The sequence below is a fragment of the Anabrus simplex genome, chromosome 3 (genome assembly GCF_040414725.1).
Source record: "Anabrus simplex isolate iqAnaSimp1 chromosome 3, ASM4041472v1, whole genome shotgun sequence".
In the NCBI taxonomy this organism is placed as follows: domain Eukaryota; kingdom Metazoa; phylum Arthropoda; class Insecta; order Orthoptera; family Tettigoniidae; genus Anabrus; species Anabrus simplex.
Window position 1 is genome coordinate 14,799,510 of NC_090267.1, and position 17,294 is coordinate 14,816,803.

The 17,294-nt window shown below is 40.7% G+C and overlaps 1 non-coding gene and 1 pseudogene across 1 annotated transcript; one reads left to right on the top strand and one right to left on the bottom strand.

Moving 5' to 3' along the window:
* Window positions 1–4,782: 4,782 nt before the first annotated feature.
* LOC137498929 (uncharacterized) overlaps window positions 4,783–17,294 on the bottom strand; it is a 67,871-nt pseudogene continuing 55,359 nt past the window's right edge.
* Window positions 16,029–16,135, top strand: LOC136867540 (U6 spliceosomal RNA). Its single transcript, XR_010859731.1, has one exon. It is a non-coding gene; the product is annotated as a U6 spliceosomal RNA (small nuclear RNA).

Sequence of the window (17,294 nt, forward strand, 5' to 3'; positions counted from 1 at the left end):
ACTGATATCTCGCCTCACTTCCTCACCTTTCGCTACACTACTCACTTTTTCTTCGTCTTCTTTTATCCTCCTGTCTAAGTTAATCAATCTATTCACAAACCAGATTTTCTTCCAATTTCTGCCTGCTACCACTAGTTCTTGCCCTTTAATAGTCACTCTCAACCCTTGATTTATTGCACAAATCTTGTGTTTTCTGAGTATTTTCTCATTCCTAATCGCCTCCCATCCCACGTCTCTCTTGATCCATATTTTCTCTCTCTGCACATTACTCGCATTTCTTATCACAGCATCAGCCATCAACGTAGAAAACAGTTCTAGTTTGATAGGCCTGTTGCCCCTAATTTTTCCCACCCTCTGCACATCGTCTATATCTACTTCACTAAAATTAAGTTTCAATTTCCCCTGTATTAAGTCCACTACTTTATAAGTTGTAAGTACTTTGTCTTCTCTCAACTCCTCAGTCAAACCATATATAAATAAGCACTTCTTTCTTCGATATAAAGTATTGGCTTCCACTTCTACTTTCAGCTTCAAGTTCTCCTCTTCTAATCGTCTTATTTTTTACCTTAATGTTACAACTTCTTCGGTGTTATGTCTCACTTGTGCTCTTATATCTTCCGTTTTTTCTCTTAACCATACCTTCATTTTTCCCAACTCCCTGGTTTGTTCTTTAATCATATTTTTAATTTGCTCAAAAGGGCCAACTTCTTCCACCACCTCTTTTACGGCTCTTTTGAATGCGTCCATATTTTCCCATTCCTCATTTCTACTAGAGGTCGGGCCTGGGTTCAGCTCGACCCCCCCTGCCATCTTCCTACCGTCGCCCTGTACTGCTCTACACTAATCATTGTCGGCACACTTCTCCACAACCTTCCTGCACTCGGCACTTTCACCCTCACCTCCCACTCCCGGGACCCTCCACTCAATGCGACCTCACTTGTCCGTGGCTTAGGCAAGACTGTGAATTATGGAAGATGTAAATTGTGACTTGAATACGTTATTGGATTGGGCTATATCTCAATTAATGATCATAAATGTGACTAAAACAAAATACTTATCCTTTCATAAAACAGCCCATAAGATCACAGCAGCTAACACTGTTACTTTAAAGGACCAAGTAATAGAGAGAATCAACTCAGCTATGTACGTTGGTATATTATTAGACTCACCACTTTCCTGGAAAAACCAAACTGATTATGTAATCAGCAATGTTACCCCTTTGATAGGAATAATTCACTGATTAAGATACAGTAATTTCTCTCACCAACCAAGTGTATATATTATGCAATCCAACATACATAAGCTTTATTTGGAAAAGATGTAGGAAACATTACGTTAATAATTTGGAAATCCTACAAAAAGGGCCATCAAAATCATGTATGATTCCCCTTTCTCAAACTGTCACATTAAGTTTTACCAGTGTCAAATATCCTGCCATTCCATAAACAAATTGCATTTTCATCATCAGTCTTTAGTCTTTACTTGTAAACTAGACAGGAAATTAACTCACTCTGTTGTTATCTTCTCCCATTTTAGTAAAATTCACAGATATGAAACTAGAGGATCATTAAGAATATATCCCTCTCACTCCAAGCCAGAAAAGTTTGGAGTGAAAGGCATAGAATCATCAATGATTAGGGAATATAATGTAGTACCTCCTGTTATTAAAAAATTCTAAATCAGTTAAATGTTTAAGAAAAAACTGGAGGAATATTACTCTCATACAGATATCTTAATACACTGACTGTGACAATACAACACCACGGAGGAGTGGTTCGAAACGGATAAAAGTTGGGGAAAAAACAGAGACGGCACGGATGAATAATTGATGTTTATTTCAAACTGATATGCAGGTTACACAATGCGCACGGCATCGACTCAGTAGGATGTAGGACCACCGCGATCAGTGATGCACGCAGAAACACGTCGAGGTACAGAGTCAATAAAAGTGCGGATGGTGTCCTGAGGGATGGTTCTCCATTCTCTGTCAACCATTTGCCACAGTTGGTCATCCGTACGAGGCTGGGGCAGAGTTTGCAAATGGCGTCCAATGAGATCCCACACGTGTTCGATTGGTGAGAGATCCAGAGAGTACGCTGGCCATGGAAGCATCTGTACACCTCGTAGAGCCTGTTGGGAGATGCGAGCAGTGTGTGGGCGGGCATTATCCTGCTGAAACAGAGCATTGGGCAACCCCTGAAGGTACGGGAGTGCCACTGGCCGCAGCACATGCTGCACGTAGCGATGGGCATTTAACGTGCCTTGAAAACGCACTAGAGGTGACGTGGAATCATACGCAATAGCGCCCCAAACCATGATGCCGCGTTCTCTAGTGGTAGGGCGCTACACAGTTACTGCCGGATTTGACCTTTCTCCACGCTGATGCCACACTCGTCTGCGGTGACTATCACTGACAGAACAGAAGCGTGACTCATCGGAGAACACGACGTTCCGCCATTCCCTCATCCAAGTCGCTCTAGCCCGGCACCATGCCAGGCGTGCAGGCCTCCTTCAACCAATCGACGGGAAATTGTTCTGGTCGATATTGGAACAGTCAGGGTGTCTTGCACATGCTGAAGAATGGCGGATGACGTGGCGTGCGGGGCTGCCACCGCTTGGTGGCGGATGCGCCGATCCTCGCGTGCTGACGTCACTCGGGCTGCGCCTGGACCCCTCACACGTGCCATATGTCCCTGCGCCAACCATCTTCACCACAGGCGCTGCACCGTGGACACATCCCTATGGGTATCGGCTGCGATTTGACGAAGCGACCAACCTGCCCTTCTCAGCCCGATAACCATACCCCTCGTAAAGTCGTCTGTCTGCTGGAAATGCCTCCGTTGACGGCGGCCTGGCATTCTTAGCTATACACGTGTCCTGTGGCACACGACAACACGTTCTACAATGACTGTCGGCTGAGAAATCACGGTACGAAGTGGGCCATTAGCCAACGCTGTGTCCCATTTATCGTTCGCTACGTGCGCAGCACAGCGGCGCATTTCACATCATGAGCATACCTCAGTGACGTCAGTCTACCCTGCAATTGGCATAACGTTCTGACCACTCCTTCTTGGTGTTGCATTTGCTCTGTCAGTCAGTGTATAACCTTTATATAACTTATTTTCATTAATACATTAATTTATTGTCCATATTTAATATTTTATAGCCATGCAATATCTGAATATACCTCTGAAACACTATGATGTTAACATGGTGAAAAACAACACCTATGTCTTAATTATCCAAAAATGTACTTGTCACTTTACTTCTTCCACTAGAGGCCAAGTTACCAGAGAAATATTCTTCCCTGAGGTTTGCAACCGCCTACAAATTAACATGTTGGTGCCAAGCTTTGAAATTACTCAATTTTTGACTGGTCATGGCAAATTTGTTTACTGTTTTCATCGATTCAGAATTAATCGTCCTGATGGCTACGTGTTCGTTTGTGGATCCTTACAAACGGTGTATCACCTATTGTTTGAATGTGCTGCACTTGAAAGAAGAGGGCACGACTTGAACTCTCATTTGAATTATTGCAACGTCGCATTATCAAAACCCCTGTATCATTTGTTTAGGAAGCCATGCTGTTACATATGTTTTATCCTCTTCAGTCCCAGGAGACAAAAATTTGGATTTTGACAGTGATATTCACTAGAGTGGATAACAGGGAATCAGAGATGTTGAGAAAAATTCCAGAAAAAATATTCTACTGATAGGGTGTCCAAAATTGATGGTGTACATATGTACACCTCAGGTTTTTATTACATAAAAAAAATTTAACAAAATTATACATATACCTTATTAATGTTGAAAAGTATGGTACATTTACACCCAGATTAAATCACAAAATTACATAAATGCCTTAAACTAAAAATAGAAGGTATAAATCTGACATGAGAACTTTATGTAATAATAAGCAAGATGTTCCTCAATAACCATGATGTCAGTGTCCAAACCAACCTATAACTCTAAAAATACTTGAAAAATGCAAGCATACTGTACATATTACATTGTAATTACATGCCCAATCATTACTTAACATGGTATTTCATGAAACAGTTGTTCTTGAGGACACACAAGTACATATTGCATTTCACACACATGATTCTTGATTTGGACTTGCATCCTGGGAACCTACACTTGGATGGAAAGCTGTCATTTGAATACTTGGGAAAATGTCCGTACATATCAAATCTGACTTCCGGAATAGGCTGCGATATCACTTTACGGTATTTAGAGGCTGGTTCTTGTTCTTCCTGTTCCCTTTGTGCATCATCCTCAATGCCAACAGTGTGCAGTCCTCTCGGTGAGTGTCTGACTGACTGTGAAATTGTTTCAGATCTAATCAGGGCATTAGCTGCATGGAGACGGTATTGTAGGAGGCTCATTTGTTTTCTCTTAGGGATATCTGATTTCCAGCAGGCCCTTCTGTACATTAACCAGCCGTTGACAAGGACAAAGTCTACAAAATGGTTGAAGACTCGTACTGTCCATCTTTTTGTTCGTACAGTACATCTATAGTATGCCAATAATCTGTCGCAGAGGTCAGTTCCCCTCATGTTTGGGTTATAACTCCTTGTTACTGCTGGCTGTGGTACCTCAATTTTCTTTTTTTCCTGTTTGGACCAACGCATGCATGTGGCCTGTGGCTCACTTCCAACACAAGTTGACAAAAATGTAACACATTTGTTGTCTTTCCATTTCAGAACACAAACTTTTCCATCTTCCCTAACTTTCTCATCCCACTCCCCTCTTTGAAACTGTTTGTCACCTTTCAGCTTACTAACCACAGGCCCAATTCTGTTTTTCAAGACAGTTCCTGTTTGATGAATGCCATTACTCATCAAGAACTCTGCACACTTCATACTGGTAAAGAAACGATCAGTGTAAATGACATGATGTCCATCCTTTGGCACTTTCACACTTAACAGTTTCACAATGCTGCCACCCAAACCAAGCTCTTTCATGTCATTTTCACAAACAGTTCCTCTCCCCTGATATATACAAAAGTCTAATACTAATCCATCTCTAGCTGCCAAGACAAAATTTTTAAGTCCAACTGGGTTAGGTTTTGAGGGGACAAACTGGCGAAAACTACACCTTCCTGTTCATCAATCGACAGATGTGCAGGCCTTGGTAACGTCAGACACTTATCCCTAACAATATTTATCATTGGCCTAATTTTCCACAGTTTATCAGACAGGTCATGCTCAGCTAGGTTGTCTGTGAAATGCAGGTAATTCCTGAGTTCAAAATACCTATCTCGAGGCATACATTCTGAAATTAAAGGCACTTTTAATTCCCTGCTCCAGTATAGTTTTCCCTGTGGTAGCTTCAGAGTACCCATCAAAATCTGAATCCCTGTAAACTGTAGTAATTCTACAGCTGTGGTCTGAACAGAACGCAAGTCACGTTTTTGCACTGAATACAGGTTTGTTTGCTCAGCCAACAATTCCCAAAAAGCAGTTGGCAGATATTCATGAAAGGCCTCTTGTACTCCTTTAGGACCATTTTCATGGACCTCCAGTTCCTCTTCAAATTCAGGCCCCTTTCTCTCCATTCTGAAAAACATTCCAAATTAGTGTGAATTAACATCCATTTATGAAACGTAAATTAGGCCTACACTCATTTTGTATTTACAAGTACATGCGCATGCTTTACATAATGGGAAGAGTTCCTTCAATATAAAAATATAGAATATTTTGAACATACATTGATGTTTTCCACTTCATCAAACGGGTGTTTACTTGCAGTGGTGTAGTAGCAGCTGTTAAATGTACATTATCTTCATTTTCTGATTCAGAGTCAGTGGATGAGTTTTCTATAATTGCTGTCTCAAATAACTCATCATCTGTGTCCGACAGTTCGGCATCACTGTTATTCAGTAAATCTACTAATGCCTGTAAATGTAAAACACTGGTTAATGATGCAGAAAACATAGGAAAAAATTATAACCTCAAAGAGGGAGAATATTGTTGTAGGGACCTGAGGTGCACAAATGTACACCTCATTTTTACCGGATAAAAACATACCAAAATAATAACTTCAACACATTAAATACTATGTGTTTTCAATTCTTAAATATAACTGAACGTATTCCAATAGTTATTTCATTTATATGCCGTTAAATATAATTTTTACCGGTACTTACTTCTCTTGCTGTGCTCTCTAGCAGCCATATTGGTCAAATGTAAAATTCCATGTGGTCTGGCTCACAGCTGAACCGGAATATAGTGCTCCTAGTGGTTTTATTTGGAACTAATAAGGTAAACATACGTGTGGCATACGGCACAAACATAAAAATCTAACCTCAATGTGTCGAAATAAAATAAAAATTGAAGGTGTACATATGTACACTTCTGGACTCAAGAGGTTATTAACTTCATCCACTTCATTTTCTGTGGATTAGATACATGAATTCTTTCCCATTGTAAAACTGAATATGTATTTGACTACAACCCTAGTATATTATATAAATTAGGGTTCCAAACTGCTTTGGATATTCAATAATAATAATAATAATAATAATAATAATAATAATAATAATAATAATAATAATACTGAAAAAGCTGTAGTATATGAAATGTAATTATTATGTCGCCTTAAGCAAATTATGTACCATACAGTTCCTAACACGAGGTAGAGTCTCAAGGGAAATGTTGTCACAAATAAATAAATAAATGTTAGGATCCAGATACCCCCGAATCGTCAAAGCACAGTGAATATTATATGGACGGAAAAGTTATAAACTACATTACAAATAATTCAGTTATTATCTACCGGTATTAAATGTTCATAAAATTATTAGAAAGGGCAGGCAAAACAATATGCTATGACAGGGGTATGAGCTATTTATAGCAAATGCTGTGGAGCAGCACAGGGGTAGACCTTCCCCGGCACGTCTTCATGTCAGTGAACAGGACCTTTCTTCACCGACGGTTAACTGGCTCCGCCATCCATTTTCTTGTGACCTCTAATGGCTAAACAGAAACTAATTTCTGAATATATTTTGTTGTTGTAGTTAGTAAACCTTATTTTCTGATGATTTTTCCTTTATGTACTGAAGCTGTCAACACTTCACCTGATTTCTCTCCTACAGTAATCTGCCCCTCTCACGCCAATAACTATGTTCTCTAGCCAATCAAACTCTGGTGTGTGAATGGAATTTTAGCCTGTCTGTGCTCTGTACTTTAATTTAGTTCGAAACTTTCCCATATGGAAATATTTACAGAGGACACTTTAGGGCCATCTCATCTGAATTTCTCGGACTACCGAGACTGCGACTCGATGGAGGCCAGAGAGGGCCAGGAGGCAGGGTGCGGCTGGCGAGAAGAATATCCAGCGCTAAAAGTTAATGGAAGAATTTATCTGAACATGTCATAATACTGAAACAAAGAATCATGTACTGAGTGACCAAAAGTCAAGGGGAGGGGTGTCCCATTAGAATATGTGCCGTGTATGACGCCGGAATGTTACAACTGGCTGCGGGGAAGCTGAGAATTCCATCACAGACACCAGAGTCGTGATGATGGCTACACTTCACGAGTTAATCTATTTGGACATATTACAGTGTTCAGGGTGAATCTTCAGTACCATAGAGATAATGTTACCATCCGCATTAACCGCCGCACAGGAAGACCAGAGGTGTTTCATGGACGGACATCACGACGCCTCCGCAGAACTATACCGGGCGCTCGACAGGCTACTGATAGTCACCTCACTGCCTAGTTGAATACTGGGAGTCGGGAACCCTTTTCTACCAGGACTGTAAGGAGGCAACTGCACCGCATAAGCTTTACCAGCAGATGAGCAACTCGTGTCCCTTTGCTGATAACTCAACACAGAGTTCAACGACGTGCATGGACCCGCGAACATCTGCAATGGACCATGGAGGAGTGGTGGGGTGTGGTATGGTCTGATGAATACTGGTTCCGGTTACATGGAGTTGATGGGTGCATGAGAGTTTGGTGTGTGACCCATGAAGCTATAGATCTTCCGTGTCAACAAAGTTTTGTCTAGGCGTGAGGTGGTTCAGTTCTGCTATGGGCACAGTTCTCATGGTCGCAATTAGGCCCCAATGTTGGGCTGCACAGAGTACTGACAGGTGCGCATTATGTGGACATTCCTTGAGACCATCTGCATCCTTATCTGGCCCTACAGTACCCTGATGGAGACGCCATGTTTCAGCAGGACAATGTGCCATATCACCAACCTCTGGTGCTATATAGGTGGTTAGAAAAGCTTTTGCAGTGAAGTATGACCATGGATTGGCCTCCACATCCCCAGGTCTTAATCCAACTGAGCATTTATGGGATGTTGTCGATGATGGTGTACACTCTATGAACCCCACACCAACTACACAAAACCACTTGTGGGTAGCAGTGCAAGATGTGTGGGTCCAGATCCCTCCAAAACGATTCCAATACCTTCTATAGAGAGAGATCTGCTGTTTTGAAGGCTCGCAGAGGTGCAACTCGTTATTGATATCACATTCAGTGTCTTCCCATGACTTCTGGCCACTCACTGTATTTAACCAACCCACGGCGTAGTCTATGATGATCCAGTCCAAGTAGCGGAGCAGAGCTGAAACTGTGTCATGTATACGGACTCGTATGATCAACTGTCTACGAGGTAACGAATAGACCCAAGTACACCGTGAGCCTATGCACGTTGCCAGTCCATGGCCTTCAGAAGCAAGCCACCAGGTGGGTGTCAAATACACAATAGGAACTCTTAGATAGTATGTTAGCAATTCAAGATATCAGACGAAGGTAGGGATTAATAAGGTTCACTTTTTATAAGATAATCATGGTAATTGTAGAAGGAAGTTGACACAAATATCAAGTAAAAGTTACATGATTGAAAATCGTTGAGGATAACAATTGTTACGCCTCAACTGAGTTACATAGTAACTGAGGTTTTCACGGCTGGTGCTACAAATTATGTCAGTGTTTTCCGGGCTCTTAGGCCATTGTCAGGAGCGTGTGATGGTTCCAACGTTTCGCTGAAGATTGCATTTGTCATTGTCAAGTGTTCTGACTGACTTTCATAGCTGCGAAGTAATCAATGGAATGAAGTGGTGTTGTAAATCCACCTCATTATGTAGTGCAAGCTATGGTGCGCTGCGTGTCTATTGGTCCGCCTTGCTGGGGGGGGGGAGGGGGCGATTGTTGATTGACTGTCCTTCGGCCAAAGGTTCAAGCATTAAGGAGCCGGATATACATTGATCTGCCATAGCAGAAACACGCAACTGTTCATCCATTGCTTTTTCTCTTCTGCCTTGGCCATCATGTCCTTCAAGATTTAACCTGTTGACGATTGAACGTAAGGACAGTCAATAGCATGCGCTCAGCATTTGCCATTTGGCCCCACACGAGGAAACACGGCATTTGATGTTTTAGACTAGCACTAAGAACTTTATTTCTTACTGGTGTAATATGAAGTCTGGATGCGCTTTTTGGAACTTTTTCAGTTATTTGAGTAGTGTCGCTGTACAAATCCTAGTTCTGTATGGTGGTGGTCTCTGACAGGAAGGTGTATACTCCGTGTAGTGTAAGGATTTGGCATGCCGTTAGCCTAAAGGCTACAGCAGTGTTACGACTGGCACCGATGTGGATAGTAGTTTGTGCTCTTCGTGGCTATACATATTTTTGGATTTCGTAAATATAACTGTGCATGTTTCTTGTTTTGTAAATTACAAGTGACGCTATGGAGTTTCTGGACACAAGTGATGATATTATAGATGAACTAAATAGAGATTTTGGTGAAGGCTATATATTAACAAATTTTTAAATGACAGTGTTTTCCTCATTCAAAATGTGTTTTGAAGTGTCACAAAGTCTTCTAATGTAGTAATAAATCAATTTATTGTATTTTTTAATTTCTCACTCCCCAGAGGCTGTTTACCGGTCAAATACGTACTCGGATGCGGCCGGCATTATTGTACGGGATATTTCGCGAACTACTCAAGAGGTTATGGTATTCAGGACTGAAAACCAGTCTTTGTTTACCCGATCAAATTCGCCCGTATGGTTGAAGCTGTTGCTGAACTTCAGAATTTGATTGGCTTCCCTCTGTAGCCAGGCGTGATAAGATACAGCAGTTGATAGTACTGAGTGGTGCTGTACTGTATGTAATGGCCCACTAGTAGTGAGTGTTCAGCGACTGATGATCTATATGCTTGTCCCAGCTGGCTATGTCTGTTTTGCTCTTTCAATCGTGTGGCATTACTGCATTTTGTAATGACGATATATACCTGGTCGCAGCTCCACAGGATCTTGTAGACACCTGCTGTGGAGGGAAGTTGGCATTTGTCTCTGGGGGACCTAAGTAGCTCCTGGATTTCTTTCACTGACCTATATATTGTTTTTACCTCATGGGATTCAAAAGTGAATTAATAGATGAGAAGGAAGGTAGATCCTGCGGGGAAAATGCAATTGATCTCTCCCAAAAGGTATATTAGAGGTTTTCCATCCCTGTATGATAAACGTTTCATTCCTCAGGACCGATAACGTGTGGTAAACGCCCTCTAGGAGACGTTACTGGTATGGGCTGGGGAGTGGAAATTCAATACACTTTCATCCCGGTCCACCATCGCGCAAAAAATTTGACTCATTTTAATCGTAAGTATTACAAGTGTCTGACATGGCTTTAGAAGATATTTCCACAAATGGAAAATTTTTGTTCAAGGGTACGCGTATCGTTACATACCGTACAAAAGAAGCACCAATCTAATAGACAAGCAGTAGGTTCTATTTAAGATAAGACTGCTAACGCAGGTAACAATCGGAGGGATGTTATCAAGAGTTTTCATAATACGAAAGTTCTCAAGAGTGACTCAAGTTGTGTTTTTCACGCGCAGACCTCTTACTAAAAGTTCTGTTGCAGTAATTGCAACTATAGCGACGATTTTCAGAATGAACAAACATGTGTGATCGAAGAGTTGATTTCACAGCAAATGTACTATTGCAAACAGGACAGGCATGAGGACGTACACCAGAGTGAATTAACAAGTGCGAACGAAGGTAAGATTTACGAGCAAATGCAGTGTTGCATATATCACACGTAAATGGACGTACGTTAGAGTGAGTAAGCATGTGCATCTGTAGAGAAGAATTTTGCGAGAATGCACTTTTGCAAATCTTACAGCGATAAGGCCGAACCCCAGAGTGTATCACAGAATGTATACGAAGATGTGATCTCCTGGTAAACCTGCTATTGCATGCATTACAAGAAAAAGGTTTTGCGCCAGAGTGAATTCGCAAATGACTATGAAGTGCATTCTTCAGAGAGAAAGACATATTGCAAATAGTACAACTAAACGGACGTTCCACAGAATGAGTTACTTCATGTTGCTTTAGAATGTCTTTCCTGGTGAACGTAGCATTGCATACAGTACATTGGTACGGTCTTTCTTCAGTGTGATATAACACATGGCGTTTCAGCATAAGTTTTGTTTTGAAGGACTTGCAACACCGATCGCAGGAATGGAGTATACCCTTGATGAATACTGTTTCGTTTCCCACTCTGAAACACAAAAAAACCATTCATGCGAATCTCAAGATAGTATAGTCTAGAATCCTGAAGAAAAATCACCACAGTTACCAACATGTTTCTTTACATATTACAATATAATTGTTTAAATGCAAAATCCTTAATAACTGAGAATTTAATCCTTTTGTGTAAACACATTTGTGCATTTACTCTTAATGTGTAGATAAACCGTAGCATTAATTAAGAAATTCCTGCTTCAAGGCATATTGAATTGGAATTAGGGATACTAAAGAAAACAGCTACAACTGATTGCTGACGTTCCCAGTGATAAATGCTGCACAAAATTGAATAGCTCGGTATGTTTGGTACAGAATGGAATTCCTATTGTGACATACCAATACACTGAAGAGTCTTCAGCCCACAGGTAATCACTTTCTCTATACAACTACGAATTTGCCCTAAGAGAACTCTGAGTCTTACATCATTAGGTATTACAGTTTATAAAATAATTTGGGCAAAGCAGCATGATTAGGTTGACCCAGAGAGAATACGACAAGAGCCATCATTTAAGGCATTTGAGAACTGCAGTAACAAGTCTCTTAAAGGAAAGGGAGTAATCCTTAAGTAACACAGTAGCCAGCAAATGGATTATGGACCAAACAGGCTTGACATTTTGTGAGTGGAGAAGGGCAATGAAGACCACTGCTAATTTGTAAACCGTAGGTTCCTTACTGGGCAGATCTCAGGACAGTAGCCTCTGTTGGTGCAGTCACAGAGAGGTAAAAACGCTTGCACATATCCTTGATTCCGGCCCAAATGGTGAACTGCTGTGCTATCCTCGCACTCATGACATGGGGCTCCTGACTGCCAACAGTTTAAGACTAACAGGTTATACATCTCTCAGTGATGGGCACAACAGATGAATGGACATCATAGCCACTGACTCTCATTTATCAGTAGGATACATAATTAACCAGACTAACTGTTTCAAGACAAATGAAGACAAGTTTGAAGAAGTTGATCTAATAAAAGATTAATTTATGAAATCTTAGTTCCTTACTACAAAAATACAAGCCTTAGTCTATAAGATTCACTGGCCTCATAATCAGCCGCTCATGGACTTCTTAAAGAGATTTGCACTTTGCACTGATTTTCTCCACTCAATTGTGACACCTGGATGAAAGGGGTCAATAGCCATCTCTTCAGAAACCACACCAATAGACATTAACCACCACAATGAACTAACCCTGTTTTATATTTAAAAATCCCTTACTGAAGTAACATATTAGTTGTCACTCTTCATCCTTGTGGCAGCTTGCAAAATAACATTTTAGGAAGATAGCTGATATATACATACTTCAAATTATTTAGTAATTACCTGGAGGAAAGAGTAATCTTGAAACAGTGAAGCCAAAATCAGTCATAAAATGTTCATATCAGAGAGATCATGACATTAATATTTCTACAGCATTTGGTAAAAACCGGATAGGTCCACTTTTGGTCCAAAATGAGATAAGTGCACCAAGCGATCACTTATGATAAGTGATCTTGTGAATGGCGCCATTATCACCCATTTAATTTTTGAGGTAAGTCAGTTATGCATTTCTACGGGTAATTCAACTTACTTGATGTTGGCAAGGCAAAGGTATAAGTCTGGTTACATTGTTTTATCCCTTGCAAATCATTATTGTAGTGGCTGTTAGAACCGGATAAGATTACTTGTATGGTCCATTAAGCTACACAGCATTAAGTAATGACTAATAACAAACGGAAATCAAAATATACTAATATTGTAACTGAACAGTAGAGGGAATAGACAGTTTAATATTCATGTTAAATCTGTTCAGGCACTTTATAAATCCAGGCTTTGATCTTCGCCCATTGGTCCTTCATTTGTTTCCGGTGTTGCATTTTTCATTCTTCTGTCCAGGTCATTCCCGCCTTCAACTTTGGCCTCTCTTGAAATCCCTGGTGGCTTTTAGTTAAGTACAATTGTTATTATTAATGCAATATTTTACAAGATCAGACAATGAACTGAAAATTGTGACTTACCTCAAAAATTACATGGGTGATAATGGCGCCATTTTCCACAAGATCACTTATCATAAGTGATCGCTTCATGCACTTAACTCATTCTGGACCAAAAGTGGACTTACCCGCTTTTTACCAAATGCTATAGAAATATTAATGTCATGATCACTCTGATATGAACATTTTATTACTGACTTTACCTTCACTGTTTCAAGATTACTCTTTACTCCAGGTAATTACTAAATAACTTGAAGTATATATGACTTTTGTAAGCTGTGACAGTCATTACTGTCGACAGAGAACAACAAAATGTTTCTATCCCAGTACTGGAGCATTAGTAATACGCGGATTGGAGCAAAAGTCATGGCAACTTTTTCTTGTAGGTATGTGAACAGATCAAAAACGTATATGTATCGTGTGAAAGTTCTGCAGGCATAGTGTGTATGCAGAACAACAGATGGCTCTGTGATAGCTGGTAGTAGCACAGCGAGGGCTATGAAATCAGTCAGTTGGTGAGTGTCGTGTGAGATGGAAGTAACATGTGTTGAGCAGCGCGCTTACATCAAAATGGCTGTTCTACAAGGGAGAAATGCGATGGAATGTCACAGTGAATTAGTGGAAGCACTTGGGAATAATGCCCTACCATACCTACAGCAGCACGGTGGGTGGGAAAGTTTCAGCATGTACGTGTGTCAACCAGTGATGAGCAACGTTCGGGATGACCTGTCAGTGTGCGGACCGACGTGGCAAGTGCCGTCATCGAGCAGCTCCTGGATGAAGACAGACTGTGGTTGCTACTGGAGTTAGAGAGGGCAAGTGGCATCGAGAAACGCACCGTCCACAGGATATTGCGTAATGAGCTGCAACTGCGCAAAATCACATCGCGGTGGGTACCGCAAGTACTGACGGAAGTTCAAAGGTGAGTGCGCTATGGAATATGCTCCGACCACCTTACACGCAGTCAAATTGATGGTGATCGTTGCGTATGACATCAGGGGTGTCATTGTTTGCCACTTTGTTCCATATGGCAAAACAGTGACCACACAGTCCTACAGGGACTTCCTAGTGCGACACGAATGACGTGTAGGGCAGCTACTGCGACGTTGGGGATGGGAAGAATTGGAGCACTGACAGCACTCTCCCGAAATTTCGCCGTGTGAATTTGATCTCATTAGAAAGATTAAGGAAGCATTACGTGGTAGGTGGTTTGCAACATGGAAGGACATTGCTAATGCTCTGCGCCAACAGGCGACCCGATTCACACATGGTGCGGCAAATGCTGAGGCAGATGGTATTCAATGCCTCCCACATTGTTGGCAGCGTGTGGTGTCAGTAGCAGGGGACTACTTTGAGTGTCTCTAGGCCCAGGCTTGTCATGTCAAATTTATGTGTACTGTGTTGTCATTCTTTTGCACCGGGAAGGCCATATTGCCCTGTATACTACAGTAATAAATTAGTGTGTTACGATATTTCAGTGCTATTCATTGTCCACACGTATAGTTAACACCTTGTCCTTTTGTCTGTATATGTCCCATTTTCCAACCAGACTGGTATCTTCAAGAAAAAAAATAGTTGCCATTACTTTTCCCCCAACCCTCGTATGTACGATTTGTATTAACAGTGTACAGATAATCTAGTGTCCTTGAGCATGTATACTAAATGCTTCCATGAGTTGGATCTGATTTTAAGAAGCCTAAACAAGACACGTGTCACAAGTGTGATTTAATTAACACGAAAATGAGCTCATTGTCTGAGGATGCCTAAGAAGAGCTTATCAAAGAACGTGATGCCAACAACAGGGCTGCAGAAGCAGCTTATAATGCAAAACGCCAGTACAAAGGGGCAGCCCTATTGGATGAAAAGAAACGAATTTTTACCTCCAAACGTCAGCAATGCCTTCCCACGCTATTTCTAAATATGTCAGTATCATACTACAAACGGCAATTACGGGCATTTAACTTAATCATACATGACTTGAAAACAAACATAGCAGCATTTTCACATGGGATGAATATGTTTCTGGAAGGGGTGGAAATCAAATTGCCTCCTGTATATACACATTCTTATTCCAATTGCCTGACCATATTCAATTTGTGGTATTTTATTCAAACTGTTCTGGTGGGCAAAATAGAAACTGCGTTGTAGCCGTAATGCTCGCATATGTGATGCAGACTAATGACCACATACAAGAAATACAACACAAAATCCTGGTAAGTGGACATACCCACAAGAAATGTGATGCAGATGATGTAATAATTGAGAAGGAAAGGAAGAAAACTGGGATGAAGATCAACTACCTGAATGACTGGTAAAAGTTAATGAGGTCATACAAAGGCAACTATCTGTTCCATGTGTTTGTTATGGAAAGAAAATATTTCCCAGATTTCTCAACCCTCCCGAAGACAATGGGCCCATTCCAAATGAAAAATGTTGATTCAGAGGGAAATAAATTTATCTCGCACTCAACACATTGACTGAAGTATGTTAAGGAGCCAATACAGTATGTACTCGCTTCGGCGGTACATATACTAAAATTGGAACGATACAGAGAAGATTGGCATGGCCCCTGTGCAACGATGACACGCAAAATCGAGAAGCGTTCCACATTTTTGACTTGTCATAATCAGAGTTCCAATACATGCACAGATTATAAGTTCAACTTGATTGATAGACTCAGTGTCTGTTTTAAAGACTTTGTTATACATTAGAGTTCACACGCGCACGATTTATAAGTTTAACACGACCGTCAGAGTTTAAGTCCCACACGAAGACTTTGAATCATTCAAAGTTAGACTCTGTCAGTACTTCGACGAACGCTGCAGCGTGGAGAGTCAGGCTGGACACCCACCTATGATTGTCTGATCGGGTCTAGTGAGTTCAGCTTATATTCAGTTTGGGGCTCCTACGTCATCAGATAACATGATCTCTTTGAAGTTGATTATCTCGCGAATCCCTCAACGGATTTTCTTGAGATTCACAATTTGATACATTTATGTTATCCTCTTCAAAATGACATATCGCTCAAGTCACTGCTATTATTATTGTACAATTTTAATTTTTTTCAAATCGAATGTTCGCGAAGGGGTCACGTTCATATCAACAACATACCAGGTAATGCAGACTACACGTGGCGTCAAGCGGATAGTCTTATCTTGTCCCTGCAGCTACGTCACACACACAGCTGGCGTCGGTTCGCCTGCTCGCTTCTCCTAACGTAAAGAAGCCAAGTTCGCTCTGAATGTCTTCCGTGATGATGAAGTACAATTAATAGTAAAAAATACGGCGTGTACTGGTCGTAACTGGTGCAAATGTAAGTATTTTTCCTTAATTTTTTAAAAATTGTAATTTTAAATTTGCTAGCGTATTATTTCTTTAACTAACTTTGTTCCAAATTATCTTGTCTTCTTTAGTTGGATTGTTTTTTCTTTACTAGGTCTGTGTTTGTCTTGGTGTTTTAGCTTTGTGCATTATCAGACTTTTGACTACCAACTGAGGAAAGTTTCATTTATGAGCCACTCTTGATTTTTCTTGCAAAATACTATCTGCAATTAAACGTGAAAAGTACTAAATAGGTGGTTTTATATTAAATTATCCTTGATATCTATGTCTAACGTCATCTTCAATACGGAACAATAATGAGAGTTACTTGTAACATACCATACATTATTCCCAAGTCAGCCCAAAGTTCACAATATTTTCATAACAGTGCTCCTTTGTTGGAAATCACCCAGAACCAATAGTGCTGCTCTCCAGTTCTCGTATCAAACAGT